This window comes from Lithobates pipiens, unplaced genomic scaffold, assembly GCF_037356315.1.
Source record: "Lithobates pipiens isolate NorthernLeopardFrog02 unplaced genomic scaffold, aLitPip1_a1.2 Scaffold_8, whole genome shotgun sequence".
NCBI classification, from domain to species: Eukaryota; Metazoa; Chordata; class Amphibia; order Anura; family Ranidae; genus Lithobates; species Lithobates pipiens.
The window spans coordinates 116332392-116347269 of NW_027507903.1; positions in this window are offsets into that span (position 1 = coordinate 116332392).

Here is a 14878-nt window from a genome sequence, read left to right on the forward strand (position 1 = left end):
TAAGGAAATGCAAGAGCTGACTCAATCGCCCTTCTTCCAAACTCCACCGAAGTGATTGCTTCTGGGTCAATTCTGTAATGATGCATGAATGTATTTGGAGACGTCCATGTGGCTGCTTTTCAAATAGTTTCCAAGGATACACATGCCCTTGCTGCCCATGAAGATGAGACTGCTCTCGTAGAATGGGCTCTAACCGCTGGTGGATCCAACCCTCTCGCCCTATACACCTTTTGAATTAGTTTACAGATCCAAGAAGCGATAGTCCTAGATGTGCCTTCCTTCCCCTTATTCCAACCCCAAGGTAGTATGAATAGTCTGATGCTCTAAAGGGGCTTGTGACCTGTAAGTAGCGTGTTAATACTCATCGGCCAGTAGGGAAGAATCGCCACCACCCTGACTGGTTCCCTCGTCAATTGGAGCAGAAACATTGTAATCAAGGGTCTGAGATGAAACGCATACGCCGTCTTGCAATGCCATGGGCTCGATAGGGCATCCACTGCTTCTGCCCTGGGGTGAGGTAGGCGGGATAGGAATCTTGCCAACTTTGCATTCATTGGGGAGGCGAACAGGTCTATTTCTGGAGGCTTCTGCAAATTCATGATCCACCTGAACACTGCTGGGTGTAGAGACCACTCGTTTTTAAAACGAGATAGCTGATCCGCCTGCTGATTTAGATGGCCCGGGAGGTAGACTGCCTTCAAATCCACCAGATTCCTCTCTGCCCACAACATAATAGGCTCCACTTCTCTTAACAACATGATGCTGTGGGTTCCCCCATGCCGCTGCATATACGCTACTGCTGCACTTTTGTCCAGACTGACTAGAACCTGTTTCTGAAGTAGATGTACTCAGATTCACCAACGCCAAATAAACTGCTCACAGCTCCAAGACATTGGAGACTATTCCCTCCGTGGGGACATCCCATCTTCCTTGTACCTCCAGGTGACCGCAGTGTGCTCCCCACCCCTTTTGAGCTTGCGTCGGTGGTAAGAATGGCCAGGAGGGACACAGCAGGATACGAGGCTTCGAAATGATGTCTTCTCTCGACCATCAAAGAAGACCCCTCCTCATGGATGTCAAGATTGCTATCTTTTGATATAGAGACTTCCTCTTCCATTGTGTCAAAAAGCCCCATTGAAAAGTCCTCAAATGCCAATGGGCCCAGGGCACCATTGGTATACAAGCTGACATGGTCCCTATCAGACTTAAACAATTTGACACTGATAGGTGAGAGAGTGTCCTTACATGGCACATCTTCTGAGCAATCGCCGTCACCTTCTGGGGGGGCGCACTGTACCTGCCTTGGTGTCGAAGAGGGCACCGAGGTAAATCATTACTTGAGTCGGGGTCAGGAAACTCTTTTCTGTGTTTATCAACCACCCAAACTCTCTCGGGGTGGACAGAAGAATCTGCCTATGTACCACCAATTGGTCTGGACTGTATGCTAACAGTAGGATGTCGTCTAAAAAATGGAAAACTCAAAGTCCCTTTTCCTTGAGAGGTGCCAGAACTGCGATTAACACTTTTGAGAATACCCTTGGCAATGTGCACAGGCCGAAAGGAAGGCACTGAAATTGAGCCTACTGCCACTCTCAAAAAACATTTGGAAAGCTGGTAGAACGGGCACATGGAAGTAAGCATCTTGCAAATCTACCAAGGTCATACAGTCTCCCGGTTGAACTGTCTGGATGATCGTCTGTAAAGATTCCATCTTGAAAGAGTCCAGCTGAATAAAACGGTTTAACCTCTTCAGATCCACTACCGGTCTCTACTCTCTACTCTTTGGGGGTAAGAAAGAGAGGAGAGTAGAATCCTGTGAATCTTTCGGAGGGAGGGACAGGTATTACTGCCTGCTGCACTAGTAGAAGTTGAAGGTATCTTTACAGAGCTTCCGCTTTTTGAAGCGAAGTTGGAATCTTTGTTAGACTGAATGAGTCTTGTGGGGGTCATTCTTGAAACGTCCAAAAATGGCCGAACCTGACCATAGATACCACCCATGGGTCCTTGCACCTGTGTAACCAGATCTCTGCAAACTTTCTCAACCTGGCCCCTACTGGTGAAGATGGCCTTTTGTCAAAGGTTTCTAGACCACTGAAATTTAGAAGACACTACGAGAGCGCCTCACTCTTCTATCCTGGGGGAGCAACCCCGATTTCCCTCCAGTCACTCTCGAGATTGCCTTCTCCAGCCTCTCTTCAAAGAGAGCATTCCCGTCAAACGGAATTTTACACCAATTTTGTTTACATGCAGTGTCAGCCGCCCACGGCTTCAGCCACAATGCTCGCTTGGCCATGGCTGCGTGTAACATCGCTCTGGCTGAATATCTCATAGAGTCTACTGTGGCCTCTCCAATGAAATCCGTCGATAATTTGAGCTCATCCAAAGCTTTTATGATATCATCTTTCAGTACATCCTCCCGAATGGCTACCTCAATATTTTCCGTCCACACCTTGACCGCGTTAGAGACTGAAGCTAAGGCAACAGCCGGCCTGCAGGCTCCCCCGGCTAACTGGTAGGCCTTCTTTAGGTCAGCATCTATACGCCTACCCAGCGGGTCTTTAAAGGATGCCAAATCCTCCATAGGTAGGGTGATGTTTTTTGCTAGACCACCGCAGCGTCAACTAACGGAGTGTCCAGGAGGGCTGCGTCCAAATCCACCAGAGGGTAGAACTTCTGAAGCTTATTCAAGGAGAAACGTTTGTCCGTCCTTCTCCATTCCCCCTCCATTAGGTCTTTCAATTCTTCCCGAAAGGGAAAAAAATTTTTGCTTTTTCTTTAGAAACGGAAAGAAAGACTTTGTTTTTTGGGCGGCTCTTCTGCTTCCTCCCAACCAATGGCTTGCTTGACCGCCAAGACAAATGGTTGCACTAGCGAAAAATTTAAGCCAGAGGGTTCCGATTCATCAATGGAATTCTGAGGCCGCGTACACACGCGGGGACTGTTCGCTCAACTTTGTCCGTCAAACAGTTTCAGCGGACAGTCCGCTCAAAATTAGCATGGACGGACTTGCCCACACACGACGAACGAACAGTCCGCTGAAACCGTGCGCGATGACGTGAACGGCACGTACGACGGGACGAAAAATACGACGTCCTATACACTGCAATGCAAACTTCGGCGTGTAAATCCTTTCTGAGCATGCGCGGAACTTAGTTTGACGAACAAGCCTACACACGAGGGGACTGTTCGCTGAAACAGAGTTTCAGCGGACAGTTTTTCGGAATTTCCGAAAAACTTTGTTCAGCAGACTGTCCGCTGAAACTGTCCGCTGAAAGCCCACACACGAGCGGACTGTCCGCCGAAACACTGTTCAGCGGACAAAGTTGAGCGAACAGTCCCCGCGTGTGTACGCGGCCTGAGTCGCACCTGTCTCCTGATAGGGGAGGAGGCAGAAGACAGGCCAAGGGTGGCTAACGCTGAAGTCTGCAACTGGCCACTAGAAGTATCTTGCAGAGATGGGTTTGCATGCATTAGCTCAGCTAAAGAGTCCTTGACTACTATTTTGATTAGATCTGTGACTTGCTCCACCTCAGCTCTCTCCTGGTTCATATACCCCTGTAAACAGTCTTTGCAGATCTGTTTATCTGGTAAAGGAGTTGCACCGCATGCTCTGCATTCTTTGATTTCTCGTCTGAACGGGCTGACTAACCAATGTCTTTTGGAAGACTACTTCCCTTTAGAATGATGTTGGGAGCTAGCCGAACGACTGTGTCTTGAGCTAGGGTGGGAGCGTCCACTGTGATGGCCAGAAGTCTGATTAGACGTACTCTGGTGTATAGGGCTGAAACGAGAATAACAGCACAAGGCCTTCTTTTAGTCCAGTGTTTTTATATATATATATATATATACAGTGGTGTGAAAAAGTGTTTGCCCCCTTCCTCATTTCCTGTTCCTTTGCATGTTTGTCACACTTAAGTGTTTCGGAACATCAAACCAATTTAAACAATAGTCAAGGACAACACAAGTAAACACAAAATGCAATTTGTAAATGAAGGTGTTTATTATTAAAGGTGAAAAAAAATCCAAACCATCATGGCCCTGTGTGAAAAAGTGATTGCCCCCTAAACCTAATAACTGGTTGGGCCACCCTTAGCAGCAACAACTGCAACCAAGCGTTTGCGATAATGTGCAATGAGGCTTTTACAACGTCCTGGAGGAATTTTGGCCCACTCATCTTTGCAGAATTGTCCTAATTCAGTTACATTAGAGGGTTTTCGAGCATGAACGGCCTTTTTAAGGTCATACCACAACATCTCAATAGGATTCAGGTCAGGACTTTGGCTAGGCCACTCCAAAGTCTTCATTTTGTTTTTCTTCAGCCATTCGGTGGTGGACTTGCTGGTGTGTTTAGGATCATTGTCCTGCTGCAGAACCCAAGTTCGTTTCAGCTTGAGTACACGAACAGATGGTCGGACATTCTCCTTCAGGATCTCTTGGTAGACAGCAGAATTCATAGTTCCTTTTATCACGGCAAGTCTTCCAGGTCCTGAAGCAGCAAAACAGCCCCAGACCATCACACTACCACCACCATATTTTACTGTTGGTATAATGTTCTTTTTATGAAATGCAGTGTTCCTTCTACGCCAGATATACTTGGACACACACCTTCCAAAGAGTTCCACTTTTGTCTCATCGGTCCACAGAATGTTGTCCCAAAAGTCTTGGGGATCATCAAGATGTGTTGTGGAGAAATTGAGACGAGCTTTGATGTTCTTTTTGCTCAGCAGTGGTTTTCTCCTTGGAACTCTGCCATGCAGGCCATTTTTGCCCAGTCTTTTCCTGATGGTGGAGGCATGAACGCTGACCTTAACTGAGGCAAGTGAGGCCTGCAGTTCCTTGGACGTTGTTGTGGGGTCTTTTGTGACCCTTTGGATGAGTCGTCGCTGCGCTCTTGGGGTAATTTTGGGCGGCCGGCCACTCCTGGGAAGGTTCACCACTGTTCCATGTCTTCGCCATTTGTGGATAATGGCTCTCACTGTGGTTCGCTGGATTCCCAAAGCTTTGGAAATGGCTTTATAACCCTTTCCAGACTGATAGATCTCAATTACTTTCTTTCTCAATTGTTCCTGAATTTCTTTGGGTCTCGGCATGATGTGTAGCTTTTAAGGATCTTCTGGTGGACCTTACTGTGTCAAGCAGCTCCTATTTAAGTGATGCCTTGATTGTGAACAGGTGTGGCAATAATCAGGCCTGGGTGTGGCTAGAGAAATTGAACTCAGGTGTGGACAACCACAGTTATAGTATGTTTTAACAAGGGGGGCAATCACTTTTTCACACAGGGCCATGATGGTTTGGATTTTTTTTCACCTTTTAATAATAAACACCTTCATTTACAAATTGCATTTTGTGTTTACTTGTGTTGTCCTTGACTATTGTTTAAATTGGTTTGATGTTCCGAAACACTTAAGTGTGACAAACATGCAAAGGAACAGGAAATGAGGAAGGGGGCAAACACTTTTTCACACCACTGTATATATATATATATATATATATATATATAAAATGTACGTGCCCTTACCTAAGAAAGCGAGGGTCTTTGTCAAACGGTGGCTGGCTCATAATTGTAAAGGCAAGCAAGGGCAGAAATTTCCTAAAATGGGATAAATAAGTCTGGGCACAACTAATATTCCCCCACAACTAACCCCTATCCTCAAGATTATAAATATATATATCTCTCTCACGTTCACTTTTTTTTTTTTTTTTTTTTTTAAACTGTTCATCAATATATACATACAATAAACATCCCTTATACATAAATAGTCAATTAACTATGCTTTATTTACTAATTTATAAATATATTTGTTACTTGCTAGAGGCAGAATAGCAGAGCTGCGCAGGAGCACCCTACAGGCAGGACCTGTCTCTGTCAGAGTCTGCAGACTAATAATCCATCCCGAGTTTAAATGAGAGGGGAGGAGAATCCTGACGTCTCCCTCCCCCAGGGCCGTCCCCTGCCACTGAAGGGCAAAAACAGCAGCCTTTGCCCATAACCAAGATGTCGCCGTCCGCGCATGTGCCGAACGGTCACGCCAATCTGAGGCAGACCGAATACATAAGCCCTGCAGAGACTCCATGCTCTGGTGCTCGCTGGCCACCCAAGAGCCAGGGAAATTCAAAATTATGGCGCACAAAATGCCATACAGACCATACAGCCAAAACTCACAGAAAGGAGAGAAAAAGGAAAAATTTGACTCGAGCGAGCCCCTACCTGCCTTCACAGAGACCAGCTTCGCCTGCCTGCAGACCTGTTGCCCCATCTTAGGAAGCTGCTGCTGCCCCAAAAGACCCTCAGAAGGGGCTCCCCTCTTAACAGTGCTGTTAGCAACACAAGACAGGGGACTGCATCTATCCATCAGGTATGAGGAAAAAAAGGAGAATGCTAGCGGGGATATGGGACATTTTTATAAGCTATTAACTATCCTAAAAGGAGGACTCGAGGGCGGAGTTTATCACAGGTATGCTGCCATGGAGGCACCAGGAAATAGAGTTAGGATCTAAAAACAGATTGAGAAGCTAAAAATAGATTGAAAAGCTAAAAATAGATTTAGGATCTAAAAATAGGTTGACTTGTTTACATCGAGGATCTAAAAATGGATTAAGGATCTACAAATAGATTGAGGATCTACAAATAGATTGAATTGTTTACAGAGGATCTAAAATTGATTGATAAGCTAAGAATAGATTTAGGATCTAAAGAAGCAAAAAATAGATTGAAAATCTAAAAATAGATTGAGAAGGTAAGGTTTACACTGAGGATTGAAAAATAGATCTAGAAGCTAAAAATAGACTGAAAAGCTAAAAATAGATTGAGGATCTAAAATAGATTGAGATAATAAAAATAGATTGAGATAGTAAAAATAGATTGAAAAACTAAAATAGATTTAGGATCTAAAATTAGATTGGGGATTTAAAAATTCAATTATTTACATTGAGGACCTAAAAATAGATTGAAAAGCTAAGAATAGATTTAGGATCTAAATATTGAATTGTTTAGCATCTAAAAAATAGGATTTTTTGTACTCACCGTAAAATCCTTTTCTCTGTAATTCACCGGCAGACACAGCTCCTCTCTTAACCATTGGGCTGTTTCACCACCTTTAGGAGAATACTAGGAATTACACGTTATGCAAAACAAAGAACTTTCCAGTTCTATCCAAGGGGCGGTCCCTTAGGTAACAACCCCACAGCCTGCCATGCAGTCATCAGTATGTCAACAAGCAGTATAACGTAAAGAAAAAACAGGAGGGGCGGGTGCTGTGTCATCAGTGAATTACAGAGAAATTGATTTTACGGCGAGTACAAAAAATCCTATTTTCTCTTATATTCACTGACCGACATAGCTCCTCTCTTAGCCATTGGGACATCCCCAAGCAGTGCCAAATGAGGGGTGGGAAAACCGCATAAAACTTCATCCACCATGGCAAGTGGGAACTAGTGTAAATTTACCCACAAAAATAGTGCGTGGAAAAATACCACCACAAAACCAGGGTACCCTCAACAGGAGGGACTACCCACCACCGCACCAAAATACTGCAGAAATTAATGCAACGGTGCATTAACTTAAAGGTACTGCGTTTTTACCAAAAAAATGGAAAAAGGGAATAATTGTATACACAATTGCAACTATACAGCCGCCTGAAAAACTTTGCGGCCAAAACAAGCATCAGCCGATGCACTGACGTCTACCTTGTAGAACTTGGTAAACGTGTGGACAGATGACCGGGTCCCCACTTTACACACTTGAGCGACAGACGCCTGGTGTCGGAAGGCCCAAGATGTTCTGATTGCCCTTGTGGAGTGGCCCTGACCAGAAAAGGGGCACCTGCCCCTTCAAGGCGTAGGCTTGTACTACAATCTGTCTGATCCACCTGGAAATGGTGGTCGACGGGACCGCCATGCCTTTCTTTGGACCAGCCACCGAAAAAAACAGTGAGTCCGGCTTCCGAAAGGGAGCCGTGGCAGACAAATACACTTTTAGAGCCCGAACCACGTCCAGAGCGTGAAGAGCCACTTCCTTAGGATGTGTCGGCTTAGGACACAAGGACGGTAACACGATGTCCTCATCATTCATGTGAAACGCCGAGACCACCTTCAGCAGAAATGACGGTTGCGGATGCAACACCACCTTATCCTTGTGAATCACCAGATAGGGCGACTTGCAGGACAAAGCTGCCAATTCGGAAACCCTCCTGGCCGATGTGATGGCCACTAGAAAGACCACTTTCTGGGAAAGAGTCAACAGGGGAATCTCCCTGATATTTTCAACAGTGTTTTTTGAAGCGCCGATAACACCAGGTTCAGATCCCATGGGGGTAACGGACGCACCAGAGGGACTACATGTCGCACCCCCTGAACAAAAGTACTCACTATTGAGTGAGACGCCAGGGGTCGCTGAAAAAAGACAGCCAAGGTTGATATTTGTCCTTTAATGGTAATTAACGCCAATTTCTGGTCCACCCCTTGCTGAAGAAACAGCAAGATCCTGGGTATAGAAAAGGAGCGCGGATGCCATCCTTTCTCCTCACACATGGAGATGTAGGCCTTCCAGGTACGATGATATATCTTCTGAGAAGATTTCTGTGCTCTCAGCATAGTAGGGATCACGGAGTCCGACAGACCCCAGTTCCTCGACACCTGGCTCTCAATAGCCATGCTGTTAAAGCCAGCGATGGTAAAGCAGGATGGAGAATCGGACCTTGAGACAGAAGGTCCTCTTGCAACGGCAGTCGCCATGGGGCGTTTGCCACCAGGCGCACTAGGTTTGCGTACCAAGAACGCTGAGGCCAATCTGGGGCAATCAGAATTACTGGGATCCCCTCGACTTCCACTCTGCGAAGCAGACATGGTAACAGGAGGTGGAGGAAAGACGTAGATCAGCTGGTACTGATTCCACGGAGCCACCAGTGCGTCTGACGCGTCTGCCCATGGATCTCTTGCCCTGAACACAAAGCTCGACACCTTCCGATTGAGATGGGAGGCCAGAAGATCCACGTCTGGTGTGCCCCATCGCAGGCACAGTAGCCTGAATACCTTCGGATGCAACGTCCATTCTCCTGGGTACAGCATCTGGCGACTTAGGTAGTCTGCCTGCTAGTTCTCCACTCCCGGGATGTAAATGGCCAACAGGGCCGGTACATGTCGCTCTGCCCACCGAAGTATGTGAGCGACCTCCTGTGCGGCGGCTGAGCTTCTTGTTCCTCCTTGGTGAGTGACGTATGCCACTGCCGTGGCGTTGTCTGACCTGATCCGGATGCCCTTGCAGCCTCATCGACCATGTGGAGAGACATAGCCTTATCACTCTTAGCTCGAGCGGATTGATCAGCAACTCATCCATCGACCAGAGGCCCTGAGCTGACTGAACACCATCACTCCACCCCAGCCGGATAGGCTGCCGTCCGTTGTGATCACTGTCCATTTCAGAGGTAGGAATGACTTCACGGACTGAAGCACCGGGGATCTCAGCCACAAGATCAGGGAATCTCTGACCACCTGGCTCACCTGGATCTAACGATCCAGGGACAACGGAGATTTGTCCCACTTCATCAAAATCTCCTTCTGAAGAACTCTGGTGTGAAACTGGGCATATGGTACTGCCTCGAAGGAGGCCACCATGAGACCCAAGACTCGCATGCAGAAGCAAAGCGACGACCACTTGTGGTTCATCAGCAGTTTCACCGTGGCTCTGAGAGTCTGCAGCTTGTCTGAAGGGAGAAACGCTCTCGCTTCTCTGGAGTCCAGCAGCAAGCCTACCACCAACTTTTTTAGGTTCAACAGCCACCCAAATTCTTGCAGGGTCTGCATGGTGATCACCACATCCTCTTCTAACTCTGAGGCGGAAGATGCTCTCATGAGGAAATCGTCTAGGTATCCCACGATCGCGATCCCGCGTTGCTGCAATGCCAAAACTGGAGCCAATAACTTGATAAAGACTCGGGGGGGGGGGGGGGGGGGGGCTGATGCCAAACCAAAAGGGAGAGCCACAAACTGGTAGTAGGCTTCCCTGACTGCAAACCGCAGAAATTTTTGATGCCGAAGGCATATAGGTATCTGCAGGTATGCATCCTGGATGTCTAAGGACGCCAGGGAGTCCCCTTGATGGAGTGCAGCGACTACTGAGCGAACTGATTCCATTCTGAACCTCTGCACTTTCACAAAGTGGTTGAGGGCTTTTAGATCCAGGATTGGACGTAACGCCTTCCTTCTTGGAACAGATTTGAGTAGAACTTCGTGGAAACGTTCCGACTCCGGAACAGGTACAATCACCCCGTGATTCAGCAGGTCCCTTACTGCCCCCAAGAGGGCCTCCTGGTGAGCCGGGAGAACGGGTATGCTGGAGGGAAAGGATCTGTTTTGCGGCCAAGAGAGGAACTCTATCTTGTAGCCGTAGGAAATCAGATCGCAGACCCGGGTGTGCAGTATACAGGTGGGGGTGTGCAGTATACAGGTGGGGGTGGGGTTGTGCAGTATACAGGTGGGGGTGCGAGGTGTACAGTATTCTGGGAGGTGCAGTGTACAGGTGGGGGTGGACAGTATACTGGTGGTGTACAGTATATAGGTGGGGGTGTGCAGTATACAGGTGGAGGGTGGGGTGTACAGTATACAGGTGGAGGGTGGGGGTGTGCAGTATAAAGGTGGGGGTGTACAATATACAGGTGGGGGTGTACAGTATACTGGAGGGGTGCAGTATACAGGTGGGGGTGTACAGTATAGTGGGGGGTGTGCATTATACAGGTGGGGGGTGTACAGTATACTGGAGGGTGCAGTAGACAGGTGGTGGGCGTGCAGTATACTGGGAGTGTGCAGTATACAGGTGTAGGTGGAGGTGGGGGTGTGCAGTATACAGGTGGAGGTGGAGGTGGAGGTGGGGGTGTGCAGTATACAGGTGGAGGTGGAGGTGGGGGTGGGGGTGTGAAGTATACAGGTGGAGGGCGGGGTGTACAGTATACAGGCGGAGGGTGGGGGTGTACAGTATTCTGGGGGGTGTAGTATACAGGTGGGGGGTGTACAGTATACAGGTAGGGGGTGGGGGTGTGCAGTATACAGGTGGGGGTGTACAGTATACTGGGGTGTACAATATACTGGAGGGGTGCAGTATACAGGTGAGGGTGTGCAGTATACAGGTGGGGTGTACAGTATACAGGTAGGGGTGGGGTGTACAGTATAAAGGTAGGGGTGGGGGTGTGCAGTATACAGGTGGTGGGTGGGTGGGGGTGTACAGTATACAGGTGGGGGGTGGGGGTGTACAGTATACTGGAGGGGTGCAGTATACAGGTGGGGGGTGTGCAGTATACAGGTGGGGTGGGGGTGTACAGTATACAGGTGGGGGTGTACAGTATACTGGGGGGTGTGCAGTGTGGAGGTGGAGGTGGAGGTGGGGGTGTGAAGTATACAGGTGGAGGGTGGGGGTGTACAGTATACTGGGGGGTGTGCAGTGTGGAGGTGGGGGTGTGAAGTATACAGGTGGAGGGTGGGGGTGTACAGTATACTGGGGGGTGTGCAGTATACGGGTGGAGGGTGGGGGTGTACAGTATACCGGGGGTGTGCAGTATACGGGTGGAGGGTGGGGGTGTACAGTATACCGGGGGGTGTACAGTATACAGGTGGAGGTAGGGGTGTGAAGTATACAGGTGGAGGGCGGGGTGTACAGTATACAGGCGGAGGGTGGGGGGTGTACAGTATTCTGGGGGATGTAGTATACAGGTGGGGGGTGTACAGTATACAGGTAGGGGGTGGGGGTGTGCAGTATACAGGTGGGGGTGTACAGTATACTGGGGTGTACAATATACTGGAGGGGTGCAGTATACAGGTGAGGGTGTGCAGTATACAGGTGGGGTGTACAGTATACAGGTAGGGGTGGGGTGTACAGTATAAAGGTAGGGGTGGGGGTGTGCAGTATACAGGTGGTGGGTGGGTGGGGGTGTACAGTATACAGGTGGGGGGTGGGGGTGTACAGTATACTGGAGGGGTGCAGTATACAGGTGGGGGGTGTGCAGTATACAGGTGGGGTGGGGGTGTACAGTATACAGGTGGGGGTGTACAGTATACTGGGGGGTGTGCAGTGTGGAGGTGGAGGTGGGGGTGTGAAGTATACAGGTGGAGGGTGGGGGTGTACAGTATACTGGGGGGTGTGCAGTATACGGGTGGAGGGTGGGGGTGTACAGTATACCGGGGGTGTGCAGTATACGGGTGGAGGGTGGGGGTGTACAGTATACCGGGGGGTGTACAGTATACAGGTGGAGGTAGGGGTGTGAAGTATACAGGTGGAGGGTGGGGATGTACAGTATACTGGGATGTGCAGTATACAGGTGGGAGGTGGCGGTGTGCAGTATACAGGTGGGGGTGTGCAGTATACAGGTGGGGGGTGGGGGTGTGAAGTATACAGGTGGAGGGTGGGGGGTGCAGTATACAGGTGGGTGGTGTACAGTATATAAGTACAGGTGGGGGTGTGCAGTATACAGGTGGAGGTGTACAGTATACAGGTGGAGGGTGGGGGTGTGCAGTATACAGGTGGGGGGTGGGGGATGTACAGAATACTGGGGTGTCAATATACAGGTGGGGTGTACAGTATACAGGTGGGGTGTACAGTATACTGGAGGGTGCAGTATACAGGTGGGGGGGTGTACAGTATACAGGTGGGGGTGGGGGGTATACAGTATACTGGGGGGCTGCCTAGTCCACCTAGTGGTAGCGCCGGCCCTGATCACGTCATATGTTGTCCGGTCAGGATAACTAATAACATCATATTGCTATATGGCGGGCGGCAAGTGGTTAAAGTGAATAACTCAACACCAAGTTCACTATATGGACCACTTATGTATTTGTAATATAAGCTATACTGTATATAATGCATAAACATGTGTACGTATGTAACATTAGCCACTTGCTGACCACCTAACTGGGAATTTATGTCATGATTTTGATGTTAAATACCGTTATGGCAGCACCTACCTGCCATAACCCGTATTCGTTTTTTCCTTTAGGCGGCCAGGCTTCAGATAAAAGTGGTCCCCTGCTACTTCCGAGCTTACTGGAGCAGTTGGCAAGCTTTGAACCGATCTGATGGCTAGGCAGGGAGCCAAGTGAGGGCAAGATAGTCCCCACTAAGCTCTATGCCCTTGGAGGACCGGAGTGACTTTCGACGTCACTTCTGGTCCTCTGCCAGATAGACAGGACATAGACATTTTTTTAACCACTTCAGCTCCAGGAGGTTTTACCCACTTCCTGACCAAGTGATTTTTTGCGATACGTTACTGCGTAGCTTTAACTGACAATTGCGCAATCGTTTGACGCTGTACCCAAATAAAATCGATGTCCTTTTTTTCTCACAAATAGAGCCTTCTTTTGGTGGTATTTGATCACCTTTGCGGTCTTTATTTTTTGAGCTATAAACAAAAAAGATTGACAATTTTGAAAAAAAATAAAAAAATGTTTTACTTTTTGCTTTAATAAATATCCCCAAAAAATGTAAAAAAAAAAATTGTCGTCATCAGTTTAGGCCAATATGTATTCTGCTACATATTTTTGGTAAAAAAAAAAACAATAAGCGTATACTGATTGGCTTGCGCAAAAAGTTATAGCATCTATAAAATAGGGGACTTTTACCTTTTGTTTTTACTAATAAGGGTGGCAATCTGAGATTTTTACCAGGACTGCGACATTGCGGCGGACAAATCTGACACTAAGTGACACTTTTTGGGGACCAGTGACACCAATACAGTGATCAGTCCTAAAACAATGCACTGATCCCTGTATAAATGACACTGCCAGGGAAGGGGTTAACTACAGGGGCGATCAAGGGGTTAAATGTGTTCCCTGGGAAGAGCTTTCTAACAGTGGGGGGGAGTCGATTCACTGGGGAAAGTCGCGCCCGCATATGTAAACGGTGTTCAAACCACACATATCAGGTATTGCCGCGATCATAGGAGAGAGAGAATTCTAGTGATAGACCTCCTTTGTAATGCCTCATACACACGATCCGAAAATCGGACGACCGATCGTCCGTTTTTTTTTTCTTTGCATGCTAGTCGTATATATCAAACCTAAAGTGTTTACTAAAGTTCTAAAAATTTTCATACGACAGAATAAAAAAAACAAAAAACGGAAGTGATGTCATGTCTTGTAGTGTATTGGTGTTGCCTTTTCAAAACGACAATGTACTGATTAAAAGAAAATCGTACGAGAAATATTTCCGTGCATGTCCAGTAAAATAATATCGGATGAACTAGCGTAATCGGCTCTTGAAAGCTCTGTACTAATGATCCCATTATCGTATGATCACGTCGAAAGCGGTATTTTTCCGTCTGATTTTGGGATCATGTGTTCGGGCCATTCTCTAAACAGATAGCCTGTAAGAAATTTCAGGCGTCGCCTATGGAGATTTTTAAGTACCACCGCTTGTCGCCATTCCATGCGTGTGCGCAGTTTTAAAGCGTGACATGTTTGGTATCTATTTACTCAGCATAACATCATCTTTCACGTTATACCAAAAAAAAGGGGCCAACGTTACTTTTTTTATTATTCATTAAAGTGCCTATTTTTTTTTAAAAAAATGTGTTTAAAAGACCGCTGCGCAAATATAGTGTGACATAAAATATTGCAACAACCGCCATTTTATTCTCCAGGGTCTCTGCTAAGAAATATTTATAATAGTTGAGGTTCTAAGCAATTTTCTAGCAGAAAAAAAAAGATTTTTACTTGTAAACAAATTAGAAAAAGGCCTGGTCTTCAAGTGGTTAGAGGCATTTTTTGACAAGTTCTGGCAGCATATTTGGAAGATAAATTCATACGCCGTGTGCATGAGGCCTGTTGTTCAGGGCTGATTTAGTCATTCTGGTGCTTCTCCCAGTGAGTGTGTATACCAAATAAAAGGCTTCCTTCA